Source organism: Epinephelus lanceolatus, chromosome 3 (genome assembly GCF_041903045.1).
Source record: "Epinephelus lanceolatus isolate andai-2023 chromosome 3, ASM4190304v1, whole genome shotgun sequence".
NCBI classification, from domain to species: domain Eukaryota; kingdom Metazoa; phylum Chordata; class Actinopteri; order Perciformes; family Serranidae; genus Epinephelus; species Epinephelus lanceolatus.
Genome location: NC_135736.1, coordinates 30,394,057 through 30,408,726, shown reverse-complemented (window position 1 = coordinate 30,408,726; position 14,670 = coordinate 30,394,057). Strand labels below are relative to the sequence as shown.

Here is a 14,670-nt window from a genome sequence, read left to right as displayed (position 1 = left end):
CATATACTAAGTAACTTTAGTAACAATGTTGTAGTAGGTATGAAATGTGAAAATGTAATGTGTTTGTGGTCTGCAGAAACATTTTCTTCTGGAGACTGGGCTGCATCGGAAGCAGTTTCATTACTTTCACTTTGTTCGGTTAAGGCGCCAGCACTTCCAGGTTAGGCTTAGACAAAAGCAGGGCTTGGAATTAATTTAGGTACGTTTGTTACCAACATAACAATACGTGACATATGTTACATTGTTAAAATAACTAATTGACTTTTGATTTCACACTGGACATTAACCCCAGTCTCCAAGGTAAAAGTCCAATATTTGCTTGACCGTTCCATCAACCCAACTATCCCTGGTGTGGACTCTCTTGTTCTTTATGCTAATATTACCTGACTTCCTTCACTGCCACATAACAAAAAACCAAGCATTTAATAGGCTGATAACAGCATTCTGAACCTACTAGTCAGTGTAACGGGACTCTTCTAACCCATATCTATGAGGCTGATAACTAATTAGGCCATTTAATGGAGTGATAACATTCAAAACAGGTGTATTTGAGTGAAATTTTGTCAATATGGATTAAATATGCAGCGCCTAACATATTATATGAATAATCATTTATATGGTTAAAAAATGTCCAACTGGCTTTGGGGACATTTAAAGCCTTAGTTCTAGAATACAGTTTTCTTATGTCATGTGAGTGTACACACAATCTAAAAGGGGAAATCAGTCCATTTTTAAATTGCAGTAGTACAGTTTCTAGAACTCTCACTGTTGGTCAGCCATGAGTAGATAAATTAGTGTTTGATGATATATAGATAGCTAACTGCTGCAACCCTATGGTTTCAGTGTGGGCTGTGCACATTTTCCAGTAAAGACTACACGTGACTTACTGAATAACAACTTTGTCATGATACATTTCGGCTGAAAACAATCTACAATGATCAAACTGGAAAGTGGAGCTGAGATAGTCAAATAGAGAAAGAGACAAAACAAAAAGAATGTTGTATATCAGGACATTAAGTCCAGTTCTTATTTGGTTAACTGGTAAAGCTCCTTCAAGGTAAAAAGATAAACTGAGAAAGGGGAAAGATTAACTGGCACCATAATAATAAGCCAAGTGCTCGCAGCCATAATTAAGATCAATGTCAGCACTAATCCAAGATTGTTTGATAGTTTTGTATTGGGTTCAGTGGGCCGAGGAAGCAGTGGACAAGACACATACAATATAATTACTCCTAAAGACCCACAAGGTCTGAGGAATATAGGGGTCTTATGTGTCACAAGACATTAAGGACTCGAGGACACGACTGGTTTTGTAGAGTCTACTTTCCAGGGGCGAGGCTGCACTGGCTGAACTGTTGACAGTTTTAACTTGACTCAGTCCATATTGTTGCTCCAAAGCCCTTACACTGGATAAATCCTCCAGGGTCATCCTCTTGAGATTTTTTGAAGTAGATAGTTGATGATGTTGACACAAATTTGTACATACATTTAAATATGTTATGAATGTAATTGAGTTTGAAGACATGTCTGAGCAATACCTGATGAGTCAGAGAATATGGAGGAGGTCTGAGCCTCATTTTAATAGTAAATGTGACAGAAAAGTTCTTGAGGATGACATCAGTATGAATAACTCAACGGCCTTTATTGTCGGGGATAAACCCCGCCTCTGTACATTTCTGATACAACTTGTTAAGCAGGTATTCTGGGAAAACTGCAAACACACACAAGCAAAACATCCTGCTGATATAGGCTGCTTTTACCCTATATGAATCCAACTGATCTGCTCAGCATTTTAGCGAGAATTCAGCTCAAACTTGCTTTACAATAATACATTTCTTAATGTTATTTTTAAATTATAACACAAGAATATGGTATTACGGCTAATACCAAAACCCCCCAAACAACTGCTGATAACAGACCACAGTGTCACAGATCATATCTATAAACCATCCCTCCTAAACCATTTCAGTGAAAGAGTGTCTTTGCTCAGAACTATTCACACCAATGTCGTGCAAGTGTAGCACAGACTGTTTTCACAGAAGAGGTAAATCCAGTTGAACATTAGCCCAGATCTGGCTAAACATAACATAAACCTGTTAGTCTTCATTTTTTCCTGTTTGATCAGCACAGCCTGAGAGGTCACCCTGCCTGACTAAGAAGCACCCTGTGCAAAGCTTACACACAGAGTCTAAACCTTTTTTTCTGTGCCTTCAAGCTGCATCACATGGAGGCTCTAATTAAGGAACGGGGCTTCTGAGTGTACAACCCCACCAACCTGCCCCCCAGCCAGCCTGTCTCTTTTTCCCTTCTAACCCTTCTTGTCTATGCAACAGTCAATATATCTGACTAACTTGATGAACTGTGCGCGCAGCAAAGTTAATTTCTTTCAGAGTGCATGGTAGCCATGGCGACCATCTTATGAGCGCTCCAAAGCCCATCTGGTCTAAACATTACCCCGGCACGGCTGACTGCAGAATGGGCTGCTTTGCCGTGGTGTGCACATGTGCTTTACGCATTGATCCTGCCAGTAAATCAATAGCCCCACATATTCAGAAGCTTACATTTGCAAATGTGCGGATCAACACCTCTATCTTTGCATTTTACAAAGAACAGGAAACATTCTCTAAATTAAGAGATACTCTGCTCTTTGTGTTATCTTGAGTCACAGCGTTTATTTTTAGAGCCATGTCGAGAAAGATATTGTGGTTGCTCTCAGCTGAAATGGTAAGACAAGGGATACTTAGCACTGACCTTTTCCTTCCCATTCACTCTCCCATCCACTACAATCTGGCATGAAATGGAAAACCCATACACAATGCCAAATGATGAACAAACACCGATTCCCATGTTTCTTCAATTCACCCTCTCGCCCGCAAGTCTTGGCATGTGATTAGCTCACAGGCACATTTATTTAGCAAATATTTCCTCTCTGTTTGCATGATCCAAATCCAAACCAGCTTCCAATTAAACAGGAAGCGGAGGTGAACAGTAAACAGAGCAAAGGGAAACATTATTATAGGAGGGAAATTAAAACATGGCACACAACATGGCAGTGGAGGAATTCTAAACGGACTCAATACTGAGGCAGATTTCAGGTTTATGGAAGACTGAGCTTCAGATAGTGGTTTATTGTGAGCAAAAAGCAAAGCACATTTTGGCAATCCCTGCTTTTCTTTCTTCTCCAATTCATCAAACTTGAAGCCCACAAATATATTGTAGTAGTGCCCAGAATAACTTTGAATATGAATGATTTGCTCTGTGTCTCATTCGTCATCTGGAAAGCGAATGTAGTGATATTTTTTTCCTCATTGGTTTCTAAGCAGGCTGACCTAACCCACTGTTGCTAAGCTCCCTCTTTCCCTCCACTGACTGGGAGGCACGTGACTCTCATTGAATAGGAATCACAAATCCGTCTGAGAGAGGCATATTTTCTGTGATTCGTGGCTTCGGTGTGAGGATGTATAAACTCCTCACTTCTAACACCTCAGCAGTTCATGAGCAAATACAGATTAACAATTAATGAGTTCTTAAAGGGACTTCAAGTTCACTTAAAGGGACAGTTCACCCCAAAATCAAAAATACACGTTTCTTCTTACCTTGCTGTTTATCACTCTAAATCATTTTGGTCTGAGCTGCAGAGAGTTGGCAATATTGGCCGCAGAGATGTCTGCCTTCTCTCCAATATAATGGAACTAGATGGCACTCTGTGGTGCTCAAAGCGCCAAAAAATAAATACATTTCAGGCACTCTTTCCAGAAGTTATGACCTGGTTACTCAAGATAATCCACAGACCTTGTTATGAGCAGTTTCATTTTTTCCGTCTACCAAACTACACCCGCTAACTATATCACCGTGTAGAGGGAAATGTGCATCTATTGACGGCGTCCTCCTTGCTGAGCTGTAACGTTAGCTAGCTCAGGAGTGCTAGGTGAGCTAGCAGTAACTGGTGATACAGCTGGCAAGTGTAGTTTGGTCGAAAGAAAATAGTTCCTACATGGTCACAACAAGGTCTGTGGATTATCTTGAGTAACTGGGTCATGATTTCTGGAAAGAGACACTGTTGTTGAGTTTTTCAAACGCTTTTTGGTGCTTTGAGCACCACAAGCCAAGTGCCATCTCATTCCAATATACTGAAGACAAGGCAGACATCTCTATAGCCGATCTCTCCAACATTTGGTAACACACACTAAAACAAAGGGAGGAAAGGAAAGGAAAAATAAGTATTTTTGATTTAGGGGTGAACTGTCCCTTTTAAGACAAAATACTGAATATATGAGCTTAAGTTAAGGAGTTGTGAGTTTATTGTTTTCCTGCACAGAAACTGTATTTGTATCGATCACATCTGAAAGACTCTTGTTCAAGCAGGGAGTTTCTATCCATTAGACCCATTGCTAAAATCAGTCTTTGAAGCTTTCCCAATATAAATACATACAGTACAGGCCAAAAGTTTGGACACACCTTCTCATTCAATGCGTTTTCTTTATTTTCATGACTATTTACATTGTAGATTCTCACTGAAGGCATCAAAACTATGAATGAACAAATGTGGAGTTATGTACTTAACAAAAAAAGGTGAAATAACTGAAAACATGTTTTATATTCTAGTTTCTTCAAAATAGCCACCCTTTGCTCTGATTACTGCTTTGCACACTCTTGGCATTCTCTCCATGAGCTTCAAGAGGTAGTCACCTGAAATGGTTTCCACTTCACAGGTGTGCCTTATCAGGGTTAATTAGTGGAATTTCTTGCTTTATCAATGGGGTTGGGACCATCAGTTGTGTTGTGCAGAAGTCAGGTTAATACACAGCCGACAGCCCTATTGGACAACTGTTAAAATTCATATTATGGCAAGAACCAATCAGCTAACTAAAGAAAAACGAGTGGCCATCATTACTTTAAGAAATGAAGGTCAGTCAGTCCGGAAAATTGCAAAAACTTTAAATGTGTCCCCAAGTGGATTCGCAAAAACCATCAAGCGCTACAACGAAACTGGCACACATGAGGACCGACCCAGGAAAGGAAGACCAAGAGTCACCTCTGCTTCTGAGGATAAGTTCATCCGAGTCACCAGCCTCAGAAATGGCAAGTTAACAGCAGCTCAGATCAGAGACCAGATGAATGCCACACAGAGTTCTAGCAGCAGACCCATCTCTAGAACAACTGTTAAGAGGAGACTGCGCCAATCAGGCCTTCATGGTCAAATAGCTGCTAGGAAACCACTGCTAAGGAGAGGCAACAAGCAGAAGAGATTTGTTTGGGCCAAGAAACACAAGGAATGGACATTAGACCAGTGGAAATCTGTGCTTTGGTCTGATGAGTTCAAATTTGAGATCTTTGGTTCCAACCGCCGTGTCTTTGTGAGACGCAGAAAAGGTGAACGGATGGATTCCACATGCCTGGTTCCCACTGTGAAGCATGGAGGAGGAGGTGTGATGGTGTGGGGGTGTTTTGCTGGTGACACTGTTGGGGATTTATTGAAAATTGAAGGCACACTGAACCAGCATGGCTACCACAGCATCCTGCAGCGACATGCCATCCCATCCGGTTTGCGTTTAGTTGGACGATCATTTATTTTTCAACAGGACAATGACCCCAAACACACCTCCAGGCTGTGTAAGGGCTATTTGACCAAGAAGGAGAGTGATGGAGTGCTGTGGCAGATGACCTGGCCTCCACAGTCACCGGACCTGAACCCAATCGAGATGGTTTGGGGTGAGCTGGACCGCAGAGTGAAGGCAAAGGGGCCAACAAGTGCTAAACACCTCTGGGAACTCCTTCAAGACTGTTGGAAAACCATTTCAGGTGACTACCTCTTGAAGCTCATGGAGAGAATGCCAAGAGTGTGCAAAGCAGTAATCAGAGCAAAGGGTGGCTATTTTGAAGAAACTAGAATATAAAACATGTTTTCAGTTATTTCACCTTTTTTTGTTAAGTACATAACTCCACATGTGTTCATTCATAGTTTTGATGCCTTCAGTGAGAATCTACAATGTAAATAGTCATGAAAATAAAGAAAACGCATTGAATGAGAAGGTGTGTCCAAACTTTTGGCCTGTACTGTATATGGCCGCAAACCAGTCTGATTGTCATTTAACACTATGGCTCGGAAAGACACCAGCTGCTGCACTCGTACATTCCACTTAGGAAACCTAATATTGAGCGTGAGCCACTTGAAGCCCTCAGAAGTAGTTAGTGATGTCATTCAGAGCCTTTGGTAGGGTTACGCTTCTAAATGACATTCAGGACCAGCTGTCTGTCTTTGCGCTCCTTGTGCAGACAACAGGGGGCCATGGGGCCTAACCTTTTCAATGACAGCTCCTGGCAGCAAAACCATCCATATCTGACAGCCATTTTAGAAGAGGGTTAACAGCCATCAGAAGCAGTTGTTTAGATCGCTGTGGATCCCATTGAAATTGGGCTATCATGACAGAGCTTTGTAGATCATGAGACAGGGGCATTAGCTATGGAAATTTCTTTTCACATATTGTTCCAATTAAGCCAGTTTGACCAGAAGATGCATTTTGAAAAGCTATATATATGAAACAAAAATCTCTCCTGAATGATCGTGTCAGGATTAGACCCGTGACAAAGCCTCCTCATTGTCAGAGATTTAATTTAACTGGAACTGACTGATACATTTTGACATGAGAGTCTTCTTAAGGGTAAGATCCTAGCTTGAGTTTCAGTCACTTTTCAAGATTTGTAAGGCTTATTGACAGCCTGTGTGCAGGTTTGCTACTTCTCCACACATTGTCACGCCTATGTTTGAAAAGCAAGGCTAAGAAGGAGGCATCTTTCACCTTTGCACAATATGGAGACAGACGTTTTTGTCTGCATATGCTCATCTGGTTAACTGATGAATCACAATTTTTCTTTTACCTTCATTTCAAGAGCTCAACCTTTAAATCACCTTCATTTATATATTCACAAAAGATTATTTTTACCTCTTGAATCAGTCAAACCAAGTTTTCTCAACAAATAAATCATCTATATAAAACTGTGCAGTGCAATGGAGAGCTCTGCTGTGGAGTGAAATGTGTCTTAACCAGTGTCTGTGCACATGCGTTGGGTTTCTTTTGCATGAAACCTCGCAAATGTAGCAGTTATTTAATGAACCCAAGCTGCAACTGTGAAGGGAGTTTATAAAATCATTTGTTACGACAAGTTTAGAACCAGTTTGATCTGACTTGGCACCATTAAGGCCTTCACCTGCGCAGGAGCTATGCGCTGTCAGAGTGGCAGGCCTCCTCTCAGTCTCGCCACGTTCTCGATCACAGACGCTGTTGTCACTGTGGCTCTTAATTTCTTTTTTTTTAATTCCTAAAATCTTGTAGCGGAACCGGCGGAAACTGCATTCAAGGAGACTGTCCAAGCGTAGGAGAGGCGGCCCGGCGAGAGGCGGGAAGGGATGCTATTCGCTTTGGGGCGCTTACGTAACATCTCACTTGCCTCCCTCTCTCTCTCTCTGTGCGGAATGCCAGGATAGTGTTTGTAAACAGAGCGGCCATGTGTGTGTGCTCACGTGGAGGAAGCTTTTGAGTCGCTGCCCTCGCTGTCTCACCCCTGAGGTAAACCCTGACATCGATACATGCTCACAGGGCCAGCAACACTCCCTCCGGCCCCATGCCACTCAAACAGAGCCTTATCACTCTCACTCCATAATTACGCCTCAGCCCGGCTAACAACGCACGGCCTCGTGGAAAAAGAAGGCCAGGAGTCGGGATTCATGCATCTGGTGTGGTAATGACTGATAACATTTTTGTCTCTCCGACTCTGAGACTCATAAAGATATTATTACTATTACACAGTTCCAGTGATGACCAATAAACCACTCGCAGGCCATAATCACATCATAGGCCCTCCTGGGATGGAAAGCTAAGATTCTTGTTGGGGTTTTGGGGTGGATCTGGTGTGGTAATTATTGATAACTGACATATTTTTGTGATCTGGCCTCAGTTAATAGACATTCTTTTCATATTTTTCAGAGAAGCACATAGCTCTCTCCAACCCACAATGTTCTGCAGTAAGCCCATACATACAGAAGTGATTCACAAGTTTAAAGACCTTCGGCTACATTTAGCAGACTTCAGAACTGATCAGTACATAAAGCATGCATAAACGTCCAATAAAACCCATACAGATATATCATGCTAAATAAAGCAGCATATGGCATGCAGTTAAACCTTCTCTATCAAAGCTCCACAGGGATGTCAGGGCTTGTTTGACCATATCCTGCAAGTCCTGCTTTGCTTTCACCAACAAGAAAATTCTCTCAGCTGTGCACTATTGGTGGCAAATTCTGTTCAAAGGTGTGTGTAAATTAGCGACTAGTTAGATTCCATTGCAGAAACACTTGATTGTGGTTTGCTGCTTCCCTCCTGCTCTCCATAGAAAAACAACCCCCACTAGCAGACAAGAGGGAAATCAATACTGCAGAAATCAATAGTAACACTCAGTATCTCGCCATTTTGTCTCAGGAAAGCAGTCCCGAGTTATGACCAGCAAAGCCGTCCAGCAGGTAGTGCAATGTAAAATGTCTAATCTGCCACTGAGCCTGCCTCTCTGTCATCTGTGCAACAGCCTCTGGCTGGAAATACGATGCGTGGGCTGGACAGAGCAGGGTCAGAGGTGAGGGCTTGGTTAAGGGGTTGGGTATTGTAAGTGGACAGCATTGTTGTGCAACGCTATGGCAACTGGACATTCTTCCTAAAGGTGATATTGTCTTTGCCCTGGGAGTGACATAAAGGGGACTTACGGCCATGACGGAGGAGCAGTCCAACTGCACGGCTTTATCTGTAGGTGTAGATAGATGAGAGAAGCTATGTGCATGTGATTGATCCAACTGGCCCTTCCCCCCACTCAGCCTCCTATAGGCCCATTAATGCTCTGGAGCCTTTTCAGCTGCTGGTATAACAACAGCCATGCAGAGGCTCATGGACAGCACTTCCAGTAAGATTGTGTGCTTTTGTTTCTTAATTGTAGAACGTGATATTATTATGCAGGTCAGGATTAGCATGTGTAAATCCAGTGTACAGTAAAACTGAACACAAAGGGGAACACAAATTGTATAACTACACTGTGACAACCATTAATAAAGTGCTTTCAGTAGCAAGCAGTGAACTGGGCCAGATGCAATCCATCCAAACTATGGAGCAGATATGTGAAATGGGATGTTTGAGGTGCTATGGGAATAGTAAAGCGAAATCAAAAATAGACCACTCGATACACAATGTAAGCCTTGTTTTCACCGAGCAGTCCACTTCAGTTCCTTACCCATTAGAATGGATGGTACCAGTACAATTGTTCTATACTGTTCAGTTTTTTTGTCAGATAGTAAAAGGTGGAGCTAGAAACTCTGCAGTCCGTTGATTTGTCAATAGAGAATCAACACTCTTGCTCAGTGGACTGTAACAGCTGTTCCTACAGTGGCAAAGTTGACTTAAGTTAGTCAACTATAACTACCACATTTATGGATGCTGCCTTTTCATCTTCACTAGTGAACAGTTAGAAGCTATAGACTAAGAAAAAAAATTTAATCACTTTGCCGCTGAAAGACCTCTGCAAGGAGCTACCCGGCAACATTTAAGGTGGAATGTTTTCTTGCCTGTTGTTGAGTAGAAGTCGCTGATCAACACCTTAAATGTCAATATGATATATTCCATTTGTTCCATTCCAAATGTTTACATTAGGTTAATGCTGCTCTGCTCTACACACTCACTCCTGTTCTTTTTCGTGTTGACAAAGTCTCACAACCCCGTCCTGTGGATGAACAGCAAGGTACAGTTACGTCTCTGCAACGTCGGTGCAGAGGAAATACAACAAGAGCTGGATGTAGCAGTGATGCGACCATTACCATCTGGTAACAATCCCGCCTAAATATTAAGAGTGCTGTCTGTGGTGGAAATGCAAAACAGATCTACGGTTCACGTACATGTTCACACTGGTTGCGTACGGTTCTAGGGTTACTATACCATCAATGTTTGGTGGAAACATGGCTATACAGAACAGCCCAGTTTGAGCTGTTCAAATTACGCTACTTTTATCTCTAAGGTTAGGTAAATAAAACCAAAAAATTAAACTGACCTAATGTAGCCTTTCACATGAGACATCATCCACAGTCTCTTAACATCATGAATCAGGCAGCGGGATCGACACACACTCACACACACACACACACAAACGCGCAGATCACCTGATCTAATGCAGTCACAACATACTTTATGAGTACTATGGAGAACACCCCTGCTTGAGGGCTCGTGTTGACACTACACAGTCAATGACCATGCTCGTCGTATCAAAACACAGCCATGCCGTTGCGTCAGAGCTTTACTCCGCCACTGTTGGTGAGAAAGTTCCCTGACAGCTCGCTAGGACTAAAAATGGGAACTTCTTCTGCTACAAGCAGATCATTTTTAGTAGAGAGTAAGCGAGTGTGCGCTGCAGCATAGGGGGCTGCATACTGGACCACAGAAATGCGGCATGTAAACACAAATATTTTAAAACAAATGCTTAATTCAAGAGGGGGAAGAGGAGTGTTTGGCTGTGACAGAATAATGTTCCCCTTTGTCTGTCATTAGCAGCTGGTCACATAAAAGCTTGGCAATTGTCTTCCAGTCATTTGACAAGCAACTGACTTTATTTTGACTTCACTGCTGCTTCTTCACCTTCTCTGTGGCCTCTTTATCCTCACATGCCACGATGTAAATGTCACAGGTTTCTCTTGAAAACTGAAAACTTCAGCAATCTGAATTCCTGTGTTGCTCGTGCAGACAGCCCCCACTGCTGCACTGCAATGGCCTATTTAAGGTCAGTCATTATTCTCCACCTTGCAGGCGTGCATTTACTTAGCTTTTTACCTGAGGCCATGGTGTGGGTACGTTACGACTGTAGTCTGTAGAATACACAAACCCAATACACAAACCCGAGGGAGATCTGTTATATCCTAATGGGCCATTCAGATGTTAATCTTAAGAGTAACACGTGGTGAATTCAGGAACAAAAAACAACTAACAACTACTGAGTTATTTGCTCATTGAGATAAGACTACAACACATCTGAATTTACATGTTGTTACCATGTATTTAACGGATGTATCTCTAAAAACAAAATGCGTAACACAACCCCCCCAAGCTGTCAGTGTATGCAAGTGCTTACCTCACTGTTATCATTATTGTAGCTTACCTCTCTATCTGTGCAAGAATTAGGTCACCATGCTGTTATTCTACACCAATTCCTTTTTTAATGATTACAACCACACACAGAGAAACACAGACACATTCCTCTTTGTATTGTCAATAATCTATTTGTCAATAACTACTAAAGAACACAGCACTCTGACTGTTGTGACCTTTAACTGCTTGTGCTGCATTACAAATATAAAGTCCTGTTAACTATCAGGTTTGGTTGAGCTTCTCAAAGAAGTTCAGCAAACTTCTCTCAGAAATAGGATGTTTTGTTGCTGCTGTCTGGGAACAATCTCTTGTTTAGCCTTTGGTCAAAAACCTGCCCCAGAATTACCATTCTTGTTCCCCCAGTTAATGGTGTGGTGGGATTGAGTTTCATTTCCTTCAGAGCTTTCTGACCTTGTGTGCCTTCACTAACACTCAGTTCTCCTCTCTTTTGCCTCTCTTTGGGGTTTGCCTTTGTGCCTGCTTGTCATTCAGTGGTGAAAACAATGAAAGCTGATTAACAGAGATACACAAAGCCAGGAGCTATTCCAGCTCTACTGCTGTGCAGACACTGTGTGCACTTACTGCTGGACATGTTTCAGGTTGGACTTTTACTCTCCTAACACACAGTCTCCCTACTGAACAGCAAAAACAAACATACACAGCCATGGGTATGAAAAAGAGAAGCTAAAATGGGGTAACACTGCCTGCATTTAAACACGTGTAATGGAAAATATCATCATTGTGTAATAGCTAATAATTACACATAAATGTACAAAATGTGTTTCCACTCTTAAAAACAAACACACACTCAAAACACACTTTTAAAAAATGTGTGCCACATAAAAAAGCAAGGTTGAATTGTTGAGAGAAGAAAGAGAGCATGATACAGGCATTTAAATTATGCTTAAAGAAAAACTCCTGAACAAGCAATCTAAGTACACCATTTTCTATGATGCATTCAAAAGCAGCAAAAATGTGGAGTGAGCCCAGAGCACACAGCAAAACACAGAAGGTGTGTTTTCAGCCTCAGCTGGCAAAAAAAGAAAGCAAATCGTCAGCCATGTTGGAGTAGCTTTATCTAATATCCCCTCCTTATTATGTTGGCTCTTGCTTTTACGGTGGGGGACAGTTGCTACACCTCGCCTGGTGGCAAAACCACCAAAAAATGCTGCCAGTGCTAAAGGAGAGAAGGGTAAGCAGAGGATTAACACACTAAGCAAATTCTCACCTCCTTTTTACGTCCCTCCACTTTGTAGAAATTCCAACAAACCGTCTGAATCTCCTCTTTAACAAATCCTAAAGGGCAGCCATCTTGCCTCCTTCTGTTCTTCTATGAAACAGACTATCCTCCACATCAATATTCATGGAAACCGGTCTGACGTCGGCTCTCATCATCAGGAGAAGCCTGGGTGTCGCTGTTTTGCTGGCCTGAGAAGCACACTCATCTGTGGCTCTGGTGTAAGGCAACAGAGGAGACAAGGTGTTGCTGTAGGTCAGTGGGGGAGAGCCTCGCTTTGCTAGCAAATAATCACAAAAATCACTTTCCTGCTGAGTCCTCCCCACACAAAGAGACAGGTTTTCTTTCCCTCCTCTGCTCCCTCCTCTTTTTTTCTTCTTCCCTCAGCCGCACACAATAGTGCACACTATGATGGCTGCCCTAAAGCACTGGAGTGGATTCAGTGAGCAGGACAGGACTCCACCCCCGGTAAACTTTATGCTGAATATTGCTTCAACTGTCTGACTGGAGCAGAATATGCCTCCACCCTCTTCCTTTCCTCAGACAGGAAGTCAGTGACTAAGGGTTTTTCCCTCCTTTTTTTTCTACACCTCTATCTTGACTTCCTTCTTTCATTTTCTTTCTTTCTCTGTCACTGGTTACAGAACTTCCCCTGTTGTGTAATAGCCCTAATTTTTTAGGGCATTACAGCAACAGTCGGTTTTGGAGTCCAAGCAGTTGAGCAATGCACTCCTTTTCCAACGGCTGTGTCTTATTTTGGCACACCTCAGCCGGCTGGCTCATTTTTAGAGTGAAAGACAACTCTCCAGCCTGCATACAGGCAGCATACTTTGCTTCATGTGTCTGCCAAGACCCACCTCCTGTTGACACTGGCCACGTGGGCTTGAAAGAGATAGAGGGAGCAGTGTGAGGGAGAAAGGCGCTTTAAAAGACAGATTTAAAAGACAAATTCAGCCCTGGATGGTCGTCAGAATAACATGAGTGCAAATGCGCTATAACAGGGGAAAGTACAAAAACGTCTGCTGTGGTTTTTATTGTGGGTTTCTGTGTTACATTTTTAAGCAGAGCGGTAAGTCAGGGGCTCAGTTTACAACCTAGACTGTTTTTGCACCCTAAATTGTAAAGATCATACACATAATCTCACAGTTTATAGATTTTGTAGGGGAAAAAGTAATATTTTTAGCAGCACTATGTTGTCATTTTGTAACATATGCCCCATGCTCAATAGTCAACGGCACCCCCAGTTCACTTTACTGTTTAATTCCTCTTTTACTTTACTAACAGGTGGGTCTTGTCTGAAAATAATCTCCCTTTAGCTGCAGTTCAGGCTTAAAGAGAGACCCCACCTCTTTCCCAGCAGCCTCTGCCTCGCTGCAGTGACATTTGTTGACTCAATAGTTTCAGGCTCAGAGCAGAAAAGGAGATTTGTTTTTACACAGAATGGGGGAGGGGAAGAGGCAGAGAGAGAGAGAGAGAGAGGAAGGAGGAGTCACGCTAGCTGCAGATCCTGTAAAGACAAAATACAGCCTTTTACATCGGATCTGTCATCTTTCTGTGCATGACACAGTTGTCACCCAGGTGGATGTTAGATTGCTTCAGTGTGAATGTCTTTAAACGGATTAGACAGTTGGTAATGAGGTCAGATTGTGTCATTCTTGCTGCAGGGTAAAGCCAGTTGATTTCCTCTTACAACTAAGGAGGACACATAGATTAAAAGCACCACAGTAAACAGGCTTTACTAAGCATCCTACTGTTGTGTCAGGAAAAAACAATATTATTCTAGTATTATTTTAATCCCCAAATTACAGTCAGTGCAGTGTTGAAGCAACTGATAACACAAAGTGGTCTCTCAGCTCTATTTCTAGGTGATAAGATGTCGACTGGATGTTTCTGGAGTTTCCAGGGGACTGCTGACAGCGGCGTGTTTATGCTTGTTCGTTGTTGTTAATCCTTGTTTACACAGACTAAGCTCATGTGAACCGCAGCTAGCTCAGCTAATGGTTAGGGAGCTTGTGACCACGAAATTTAAATCCCCCAATGAGTTGTGAAGATCGTAGAAGTGAATGAATGAAAAGCTTTCCGTTTCCCCCCCGTCTCATCAACAACAACCATCAAAGCACCCCTGAGCAAGGCAGTAAACCTACCAGTGCGGCAATGAAGTGTCTCGGTGATCAGTGCTGCAGGGCTTTCAGCGGTTGTTTGGACTGGTCAGCTTCCTTCCATCTCCCTGGCCCTGCTTCCTCAGGCCGCTGCTGTAAACAA

The 14,670-nt window shown here is 42.5% G+C and overlaps 1 protein-coding gene across 1 annotated transcript in view; it reads right to left on the bottom strand.

Moving 5' to 3' along the window:
* The window catches only part of tet2 (tet methylcytosine dioxygenase 2), a 33,801-nt gene extending 21,068 nt beyond the window's left edge, over window positions 1-12,733 (bottom strand). The window contains exon 1 of the mRNA XM_033623954.2: window positions 12,400-12,733. The gene's annotated coding sequence lies outside the window, so the exon portion shown is untranslated. The remainder of the gene's footprint in view (window positions 1-12,399) is intronic.
* Between the last annotated feature and the right edge of the window lie 1,937 nt (window positions 12,734-14,670).